At 44.1% G+C, this 10,790-nt stretch overlaps 1 pseudogene; it reads left to right on the top strand.

Moving 5' to 3' along the window:
- Nucleotides 1-7,219: 7,219 nt before the first annotated feature.
- The window catches only part of LOC110301436, a 14,784-nt pseudogene continuing 11,213 nt past the window's right edge, over nt 7,220-10,790 (top strand).

The raw sequence follows: 10,790 nt of genomic DNA, 5'->3' as shown, positions 1-10,790 counted from the left end.
CTACTGGATTCCGGTATTTACACAGTGTGATGGTTTGTATATCCTTGGACCAGGGAGTGGCACCATCTGAAGGTGTGGCCTTGTTGGAATAGGTGTGACCTGGTTGGAATGGGTGTGTCACTGTGGGTGTGGGTATAAGATCCTCACCCTAGTTGCCTGGAAGTCAGTCTTCCACTAGCAGCCTTTGGATAAAGACATAGAACTCTCAGCTCCTCCTGCGCCATGCCTGCCTGGATACTGCCATGCTCCCACCTTGATGATAATGGACTGAACCTCTGAACCTGTAAGCCAGCCCCAATTAAATGTTGTTTTTTTTATAAGACTTGCCTTGGTCATGGTGTCTGTTCACAGCAGTAAAACCCTAACTAAGACACACAGGGAAGGAGATAGATTTAATTTTAGAAAGTGAGGAACTGATCCAAGATTGATGAGGAGTAAAAACATTATTATCAAGCTAGAGTCACCTTGAAGAGACTTTCCACTCAAGCCATATATATGACATCTCAGCACAAGGGGATCACTGACGGTAGTGGGTCATAGCCCACTATATAAAATCTGAGTCCATACTACTATACAGAATTTCAGGAGAAATGAAGTGACTAATCTACTATAGAAACCCAATATAAAAGGGTTGGCAAAACTTAAAGAATAAAATAAACAACCTTGGCAACTGTGATGTCAATCAATTTGTAATCGAAATGGACAGAACTAGCCAGTAAGAAGCCAAGGAGGAGCAGGTAAGGGAGGCGAGGAGGGTAGCCTCAAGGAGTCACTCACAAAACCCATTACTTATTTTAAAAGGCAGAATACAGCATTTACCTTTCCGGTAGAAAAACTCAGTGAGACAGCAACTTACCACGTGATCAAATTTACCATCTCTAGTGAAAAGGCCTTCAGGAGCATGTGACTTCCTACACCAGACACTGAGAAAGGTACCGCGTCCCTCTGTGAGATTCCTGACACAAAGGACACACCCGAAATCTAAACAGGTAGAGATAACAGACAGCCCAAACAGGAGGGCATTCTACAAGCGACTTTATTCACCACAACAGTGTTGGTATGTCAGAGCCAGTCTCACTCAAGGACATCAATGGAGTGCTCTGCTTTCCAGATCTGCAGCTTAGTAAAACAAAAATGCAAGCTGAAGTCATCCAGAGAGCTGGTGAGATGGCTCTGTGGGTAGAGCCTCTGCAGCCAAGCCTGACAACCTGAGTTCAATCCTTGGAATTTGCACAGTTGAGGAAGAGAACTGACTCCCAGGAGTTGTCCTCTAGCCTCCATTATGTGTGCACAGACATAAATGAAATGAATGAATGAGCATAAGAGAAAATAATGAATTACATCTGCCAGAATGTGAATATCCACACCATAAAGTTGGGCACGGTTTCTGAGCCAAGGATTCCCACCTACTGTGCAGTGAAGCAGCTCATAATGGAGCAGTTCCCAGCTGAAGGAAGCCAAGACAATATGCCAGCAAGATGTACAGAAACCTGCATTTGATTCTAAACTATGAAAGACATTGCTGGGGTCATCAAAGATCTTTGAGTGGGCAATGAAGTTTACGTATATGATAGGAAACTTTAGGGGACTGAAGGGATGAGTCGCTGAGTACAGAGCTTGCAGACACGAGGACATGAGATCAGATCTGTAGGTAAAAGCCAGCAATGGTGTTGCACACCTGCAACTTACAGTACAATGTGGGTCAGAAACAGGCTGATCCCAAGGGACTCTGAACCAGCCAATCTAGCCAAATGGTGAGTAACACATTCAGGGAGAGACCGTTGTCTTGAGAAACAAAAAGTGGAAAAGCATTTGAGAAAGATACACACCTACATGGGTGGCTCTACCTGCATGCATGCACACACGCATGTGAGTGCGCGAGAGTGCGTGTGCGCGCACACACATGAACAAACACATGCATGTACACATGCACACAAACATACACAGATTTTGTCAGCATTACTTTTCCAACTAAAAAAAATTTTGCATGTCTGTGTGTGTGTGGTAAATGTGCATGTATGGGGGTTTACATGTATGTGGGAGTGTGGTGATTTGAATAAGCTTAGCCCATGGGAAGTGGCACTATTGGGAGGTGCTGTCTTGTTAGAATAGGTGTGGCCCTGTTTGAAGAAGTGTGTCCCTGTAGAGGTGGGCCTTGAGGTCTCCTAGTGCTCAAGCTCTGCCCACTGCAGAAAAAAATTCTGCTGCTGCCTTCTAATCAAGATGTAGAATGCTTGGCTCCTCCAGTCCCACATCTGCCTGCACTTTGCCATTCTTCCCACCATGATGATAATGGACTGAACCTCTGAAAAGTAAGCCAGCCCCAATTAAATATTTGCCTTTATAAGAGTTGCCTTGAGCTCTTTAAACTCTCACCTTTCTTACTCTCTAGCCCATCTCCCTTCCCCCTCTCTCCACGTGGCCATGGCTGGCCTCTTTCTCTCTCTTTCTACCTTCTCTCTTTCTCCCCGCCTTTCTACAATAAAGCTCTAAAACCATTAAAAAAAAAAAAAAGAGTTACCTTGGTCATGGTGTCTCTTCATAGCAATGGACACCCTAAGACAGGGAATATGCAAGCATGTGTATGCACATGCCTGTACATTAGGAGTCTTCCTCAATCACTCTATTCACTGGATCATAGCAATGGACACCCTAAGACAGGGAATATGCAAGCATGTGTATGCACATGCCTGTACATTAGGAGTCTTCCTCAATCACTCTATTCACTGGGTAGGAGCTCACAAAGGAACCTGGCTTAACTCAGCACTAGGCTTGCGCTGAGGAGAATGCTGGCTGCTGTTTGTCTCTTCAATGCCCCTTCTACTAGTAGCTTTAAGGACCAAACTTGGGTTGTCTTTGAGATCTGGATTGTCTATGCTAATTTGTTGATACTGTGACCTCATTATCATCAGTTGAATAGCTCCCAGTCTCTGCTTTATATATTGTAAAAGCATATTGAAAAGGCACGGTACAAAAGTGAAGAGGAGTAAGAGAATGACTCAGGAGGGTCTCAGGAGTGTTGGGCCGACAAACCCGAGCCTGGCTCAATTTTCGAGACCTGTCATTCCCTTGAGAATAACTCAGCAGGATCTACCATCCTGAAAGAGACTGCCTCTGCCTAGCTACCACTGTTGTATCAATTTCTTATAGCCCCCCACCCCCGTGAGATCACCCCACACTCCTTGCCATCTCACAGGACCCCATACATCATCTCACTCCATACCTATCCCCACCTCCTTGCCTTGCCTATATAAACAATTTGTTACCACATTAAAGAGAGTTCCTGCTTTGACACAACTTCAGGCCTGGTGTGTTTCTTATGGGCTGTCGACACTCATCATCCTGCTCAGTCTCAGAAAGACCCTGCTGGCAAAGGTTCTCTCCTCTTGCCTGGACCTGCCAGCAAAGAGCTGACACATGAAAGTAGAAATAAAAGTTGTTAACAGGGAGAAGAATTGAACAGTGAGTGGTACCAATTTTTGGAATTTTTTTCATTCTCTTTGGCATCTATTTATATTTTCTCTAACTTTGGCTAATGATTCCCTAATAACTCTAGAATGGTTGCCATAGAAACTTTCTTTACACAAAGCGGCACATAGTCGTCCTCTTTGTTGTAGAAACATTAAGTCTAACCCTCACCTATTCTGCAGCACTACCTCAGCTAAAGAGTCTACATTATGCTCTAAATGCAAAATGGACTTTTCTAAGTGTTGGATATCTTCATCTATGTCTGTCTTCAAGCTATTGTAATTTTTCTCTTGTAATGTTAATGTAGCTATCTCAGTGCTGGCTCTGGCTAGTCTTGCCCCTAAGATTAAAACTAGGGTTAAAGAGATAGGTTCCCTTTTCTGTCTCATGAGGTCTCTTTTAACAAGTCCTACCAAAGTTTTCAGCATTGTCGTTTTTGAATAATAGGTTATATGGGGCACTAACTGAACTAGAATATAGAACTCTTTTCGGGTAGAGGCGTTAAGGACTTCTCTATTCACACAAGGGGTCAGTCCCATTGAACAGCCCCACCATGCTTATTTCAGGAGAAAAATCCATTTGGAATGAACTGTGGGAACAGTCTGATCATAGAGGTGTTGGTGTGACAGGGGAAACTTCTCCAGGCAGGTACCTTGCCCTGATATGGTCTGCAGAGTTAAAACTGGGCCTTCCTGTGACAATCTACATGTTGTATCCATTTTAAACACATTATATCTAGCTATTAACCTAATGTCTTTATAAAAGGGGGTGGGGGAGTCTAACATTATAACATAACCAGCAAGGGGGGGGGGTATGTTCTGGCTTGAAGACATTTAGAATTTGAAAGGTCTTTAAGATCATTGAACAGAGGGGATCTGATGGTTCTGAGTGTTTCAGGAAAAGTTCTGGAACTGAGGGTCCCTGTGATTAGGTGACTGGGGGTAAAGTAGTCATTAGTCTAGAGGATGGTGTCAACATAGGTTTATGGTTTATCAAAACCTGATTTGGGTCTATAGCTATTGGTGGTGGGTTTACAATTGGCCTTATCAAGAGTCTAACTGTAAAGAGCAATCTAGGATTGCTGTCTCTAATAATGTGAAGCCAAAGGCCTTGTGACTTTCTGCCTTTTCATCTTTTAGCTTGTTTTGGGTAGTGAACCTGAGTGAACTTTGGAATTGTCTCCCTGCAGGGCAACTGTGATACAGTATTCCTCTGACACCTTTTATTCTCTGTTCCTCATGACTGATGTTTCGAATCCCCAAGTAGCACAGGAGAATTGTTTGGGGACCCCACATGTGGCATCTCTTTTCTCCCCTGGACATATATAAAAGGTCCTCCATCTATATCTGGGATATGAATTTCATAAGCTGGTCAAGTGTCAGGCCATGAGTTATCAGCTAGTCTCACAAATCAAAAGTTAAATCTGGAAACCAGTATGTTTCAGGTGGCCCCTTGGTACAGGCCAGTTGGGCAAGATAGCCAGTCTTAGGATTCTCAATCACCCAGATTAAGTCAAAGGGCTGATATGGGTTATGGGCTGTAATATATACAGTTAACAAAAATAGAAGGTTCAAGACTGAGTTAATTTTAACTTGAGAGGGTTACTGCCCTTTTGAACTTTCTATTTCGGCAATACTGGAGTCTGGCAATCTTCCTCAGGGGAGAGTAGATCAGCTGATCTGGCATGAGTGTAGTGTATCCAGGCAGCAATCTCGTCCACTTTAAGGGCAATCGGCCTAGTTAGCAGGATGGCGAAAGGTCCTTTCCACCTGGGCTCCAGCACATCCTGGTGAAATCTCTTCATATAGACCCAGCTCTTGGTCAAAACTTATGTGGTTCTGGGACGAGGCCTGTTCCACAGAGGGTACATAGTTTAGGTCAAACATAGTTATGAGCTCCCTGGGTTGTTCTGATTATAGTTATTAAGTCATTATCATTTTCTAATTCCGAAACAGCTGCTGGCTACAGGTTGGGTACAATGGGGACAGGGACACCATATATAATCTCAAAAGGGGTTAATCCCTTCCAGTAAGGAGAATTCCTCACCAAATATAGGGCAAAGAGAAGGAGCATCACCCAGTCTCTGCCAGTCTCTAAGGTCTCTTTTAATGTTTTGTTTATCTTTTTTACCTGTCTTGAACTTTGGGGTCAATGTGTACAATGTAATTTCCAATCTGTCCCAATAAATCTTGTTACATCCGGGCTGACCTTGGACACACGTGTTGGTCCCTTGTTTGATTCTATCATTTGAGGAGATCTGTATCTGGGCAAGATATCCTCTAGTAACTTTTTAACCTTTGTATCTGGGTCTTCATCGGGAATGCCTCTGTCCATGCAGAGAAGGTATCCATGAGCCCCAGCAAGTACTCGTAACCAGACTTCCCTGGTTTGATTTTTGTAAAATCAACTTCCTAGTAGGCCCCTGGTCTCTAACCTCATACTCGAGAGCCTGGATGTCTGGGAGTGTTATGGATCTGCAGCTTGACACTATATCCTCAATAGTATTCTGCATGTCCTTGACAGTCACCTTAGAATGTCTCACTGTGTTGGCCATCCGTCTCACTCCCATGGGAATGACTTTGTGGATTTTTCTGAGGATGATTTTTGCCAAGGAGGTGGATAATATTAGTTTACCTTCAGCCAATTGCCACCATCCTTCCGAACATTGGCTAATTCTTAGCCCATTTGATCTTTTCTTCTGTATAGACAGAGCACTCTGGTAAGCTGGGATTGGATGGCTCAGGCAGAAGAGTAGCCAACATAGAGGCAACTGTTTTTTGTTTTTTGGGGTTTTGTTTGTTTGTTTGTTTGTTTTCTAGGGCTGCCTCCTGAGCAGTTTTATCAGCTAAGTTGTTACCTCTAGCTATTGGTGTTCCTTTTTAATGACATGGACAATTATGATCGTCAACCTCTTTGGCAACCAGAAAACTTTAAGTAGCTGTAGGGTTTTATCTTTATTTTTGATCGTTTTCCCTTTTGTAGTTAGGAGCCCTCTCTCCTAAGGGTAAACAGCTCCATGTACATGAGCAGTTGCAAATGCATATCGGCTGCCCGTGTAAATGTTAACAGCCAGTCCTTTTTCTATGATGAGGGCCTGGGTTAGTGTTATCAATTCATCCCTTTGAGCTGAAGTACTTGGGGGAAGAGACTGAGCCCATATTACCTCAGTTTCCATGGTTACTGATGTTCCTGCCTTTCTTTGACCCTCACAGATGAAGCTGCTTCCATCTGTAAACCAAGTTTGCTCTACCCCTGGCAGAGGGGAGTCCTTCAAGTCAGGTTGGGTACAATGTATGTACCAAGATTTTGCTGCCTTGGTGGAGCGAATGGTCCAGGGTCAGGGCAAAGAGTTGCAGGATTTAAGGAGACAGGAAGGTCATTTGGCAAGGGTTAATCAGTAAGGTCTGATAATGAGTCATGTGGGCATTACTGAGCCACCAATCGGGCAGCTATTTAAGTATTCTTTTAATTATATGGGGATAGTTACAACTAAATTTTGTCCTACCCAAACCACCTACTGGAGGCAGGATGCTCTGTGGCCGAATATATGACTGGTCAAAAATGACACCCACTCCATCTACCCCCTAAAAAAGAATCTGCCCTCTCCAAGTGCCAAAACTGCAGCCTGTCCTGCAGCTTCTCCCTCTGCCAGCATTGTGACAGTATACTGGTCTGTCCTTCCACCTCCAGCCCCATGCTTTTCCCAACAAGGCTTCTCTCTGCACAAGACAGCTTGGCCCATGTGGCACCTATGTGGGAGAAATATGTGGGCCAGACACAGGGCCTTGACCAGCTGGCACCTGTCCACTCAAAGCCCAAGCCACCTCAGCCACCTCTCACTGTGGCTTCTGTAACCATGCAGGTGCCACCAACTCCAGCACCCAGTGTTCAAAAGTTTCCTGTGGCTCCTGCCTCTACAACCCACACTGCAGAAAGAGTGAGCTGCACAAATTCATGCCCAACAATCAACTGAATTACAAATCTACCCAGTTCTCCCATCTTGTGTACAGATAGGCCCCACCCCCGTCTTCTGCTACAAGGGCTACACACCACTGACCTGGCTTGGTCTGGTCAAGAGGTAGCAGAGCTGCACCAGAAGTGGAGACTTGAGCTTGACCATGAAAGTGCTGGGGTTACTGCTGTGTCACATGGCTCACTAAGCACGTGGTCTGAAGGACGGGATGGCACTTCTATTCAGTCACTTCGCTGACCTCTCCACTTCCTGCTCTGCTGGTTGTGTTCTGGTTCCCTTGAAATAAGGTCTCTGTCTCTGGGACTCTTGCCACACCTGCCTCACCCACTGCAAAGCCAGCTTGGACTGGGAAGGAGCCTTCGGGGTCACTTTCCAATCCCCATCAGAAGTGATGATCTAGAGGCCTGCTGGCTTGTGAAATGAGCCCTCCTGCCACTTGATCTCTCTGGTGGCTCACCTCTTTTCCTGATCCCTTGATACAAGGATCCCTAGGCAGATGTCCCCACCTCTTGTTTGACCCCTGGCTGGTATTAATGGGGAGTCAAGTCCAGTATTAGTTGAATGGCATCTTACCAGTTCCACTCAATCATCCCACAAAATTGGCAAGCTCTGCTTGGCAGTTGGAAAGTGGACTTCATAGGAGGACTGACCATCCCTTCTGTTTGCGTAACCCCCTTTACTGTATTGTACATACAGAATTTGAGGCTTATTTTTAAATGAATGTTCAACTTGCTATGTGTTTCAACATGGTGAGAGAAATTAATGATATGATATTTATAAAGGTGCCCTGGATTCTTTAGTCTTCCAAGAGGGGATGCATGCCCTTTCCCAGTGTTTCTTCTACTGCTAGGGTGGAGCTGGGAGCCTCGGGGTAAGGGACTGATAAAGCCCATGTTCCTTCCCATATTGGTAGAGAGCTACTTCCATATAGTAAATATTATACACATACCTCCAGTGTGCACACAGGGGTTAGCATGGTGCCGGGGCCTGCAATGACCTCAGTGACAAGGTGGGGATCTCAGCCCTCACATCTATAGGTCTGGTCATGGTGACTGCTTAGCATGAATCTTGCACCATAAACCTCGAATCTCAGAAGAAAGTTTAGGTGGTGGGGTCCCTCCACCCCCATCTAGCCTTCCTCATTGGTTCCTGGGGCTGTCAGCACAGCTTTCAGTCTTTTTGCACTAGGGTGGGCAGAGAAGGTATGTGCTCATTAGATAGATGACTCTCCAGTATTCAGCTGAGTGTCCACACATCCTGGTATAAATCCCACCTCTGGACTTCCTTTTTGGCAGTTGTGATGTCCAGTTTTGGGATCTATGTGCAAGTAGAGTTTTCCCAAAGCAGGCAATCAGCTCTGGAGCAGACTTGACTCTGGACAAATCCTGAGCCACTGTGAATTTGCTGGTGGTCTTCCGACTTACTGGAGTGATTTTAAGTTTTTCCAAATTTTACATGACTCTTTTTTACCTCTAGCTGATAGACCACATGTAGATGTAGCCGCCAGCGACCACAGGTTACTAGGTTCCTAAAAGGAAAGTTGGGGTTGGATGGGAAAGGCAGCAAGACAAATAACAAGCCAAGACAAAGTTCTCTGATCAAGGCCCAATGTTTACTTATGAGTCTGAGCTTATGGGGGGGGGGCATTCCCCACTATACCAGGATCTTATGGTCACTTTGGCAGGATCTGTCAGGAAAACCAGCTCAGCTGCTGAGCAGGTAGCTTCTTGTACGAAGCTGCAGATGTGGCAGAAAAGAGACTTTACCTAGGTTGGAAGACTCCACCCTAGGTGAGCTAGCAACTGTGGGAACAAGGTCTGAGCCAGCCTGCTCAATGCTGGGAGGAGGGCCCAGTTCCTCACTTTTTATTTATTAAAAGTTAGCTGGACTGGGGCATAAAATTTACTTATGTTCCATGGTCCTGCCTGGGAATTATGGTGACTAGCGGCCATGCATGTCTTAAGACTGAATGTATTGGACTCTTTCTGACCCGTCTCAGAGAACACGTGCAGCTTATTTGTATTTCTTTGCATAAACGCGGCATTTTAGCGTTTATTATGAACAAACACAGCCTCTTGGCACATTCTTCTGTCTTAGGATGAAAAAAGCCATAGCCAGTGGCCCATCTTTAGTTGCTAGCCCTCAAAGCACCTTTTTTCCCATTCAGACCATAACCACAATATACACTTAATGAATCTCTTCATAGCAATGAATAACTGCCATCTGAGCTTTGATGAAGGCCAGCCTGTATGGAGGTAACCGACCTGCTTGAAATACAAACTCAAAAGTTAAAAGCAACAGGATTAAAATTCTCTGTGGGGATGTCACAGGGATTCGATTCAGTTGCAAATTGGCAAGATCAGACCAAGTCTTGCCTCCAGCTGTCAGGGAGGTGGCTCTGAGAATCAACAGAAAAACTGTTACTTCTCAGGTAAATAGTGGTAAGAGCCAGGTAAGCTGACTGATAAAGATTTTTAGCTATCTTCATAATTGGAATCTCCAATATTGGATTTATTTCTAGGCAAGTCCATAATTGAGTCAGAATAACTGGTCGCATTAAAGGAAAGAGAAGAGTCATTATAACTCCTCCTCTTGATTAATTTGTCTAAATCAGTTTTCACAGTCTCTTATGTACTCTGTCCCATGAGGTTAAAAAGCTTGAAACAAGGCAGCTTGTCTAATCTGGAAGATAGGCAAGCCAAGGTGGGTCAAGAAGATACACCCAACACAGCTTTCTTGTCACACTGTCAGGGTACTCAGCAAGCTCACAGGTTAGCATCATCCTTTTGTGTCAGCTTGTCACACCAATCACTCTGGCAGCTAGCAAGCTCCTGCAGCATTCTGTGGAAAAAGCACAAACACCACATTAAATACCTGACTAGGATCATGCCATATGCCAATAAGTGGATACATTTATCTCTCCAATGCATGAGTATGCCTAGTTATAGGATGCTATAGACACCCAGCAAAGAGTTCTTCACATCCAAACTTTAAAATTTTAAAAATAAAAAGAATGATTTTAAAATTGTGCACAGGGATATAATTCCCCCTTTTTTGTTTTTTTAAGAAGATATAGTTTTAAAGTTCCACAATACCTTGTCCTTGAGAATTATAAAAAAACAAAAAACAACAACAAAAAAAAACCAGTAACATGGGTAACATTAAATTGTTGACAAAACATCTCAAATGCTTGACTGAAGTAGCCAGTTCCAATATCTGTTTTAATATGATTTGGAACACCAAGTGTAAAAGAAAATTAACATAGGCAATGACTAATTATACTTTTAGTTGCTTCTCTTGTCAGAGCAGTTGCAACTAGAAAGCCTGAAAAGGTATCAATAGTCACATG

Source organism: Mus caroli, chromosome 9, assembly GCF_900094665.2.
Source record: "Mus caroli chromosome 9, CAROLI_EIJ_v1.1, whole genome shotgun sequence".
Taxonomy (NCBI): Eukaryota; Metazoa; Chordata; class Mammalia; order Rodentia; family Muridae; genus Mus; species Mus caroli.
The sequence above is the reverse complement of the archived record's forward strand: the minus strand, read 5'-3'. Positions and strand labels throughout refer to the sequence as shown.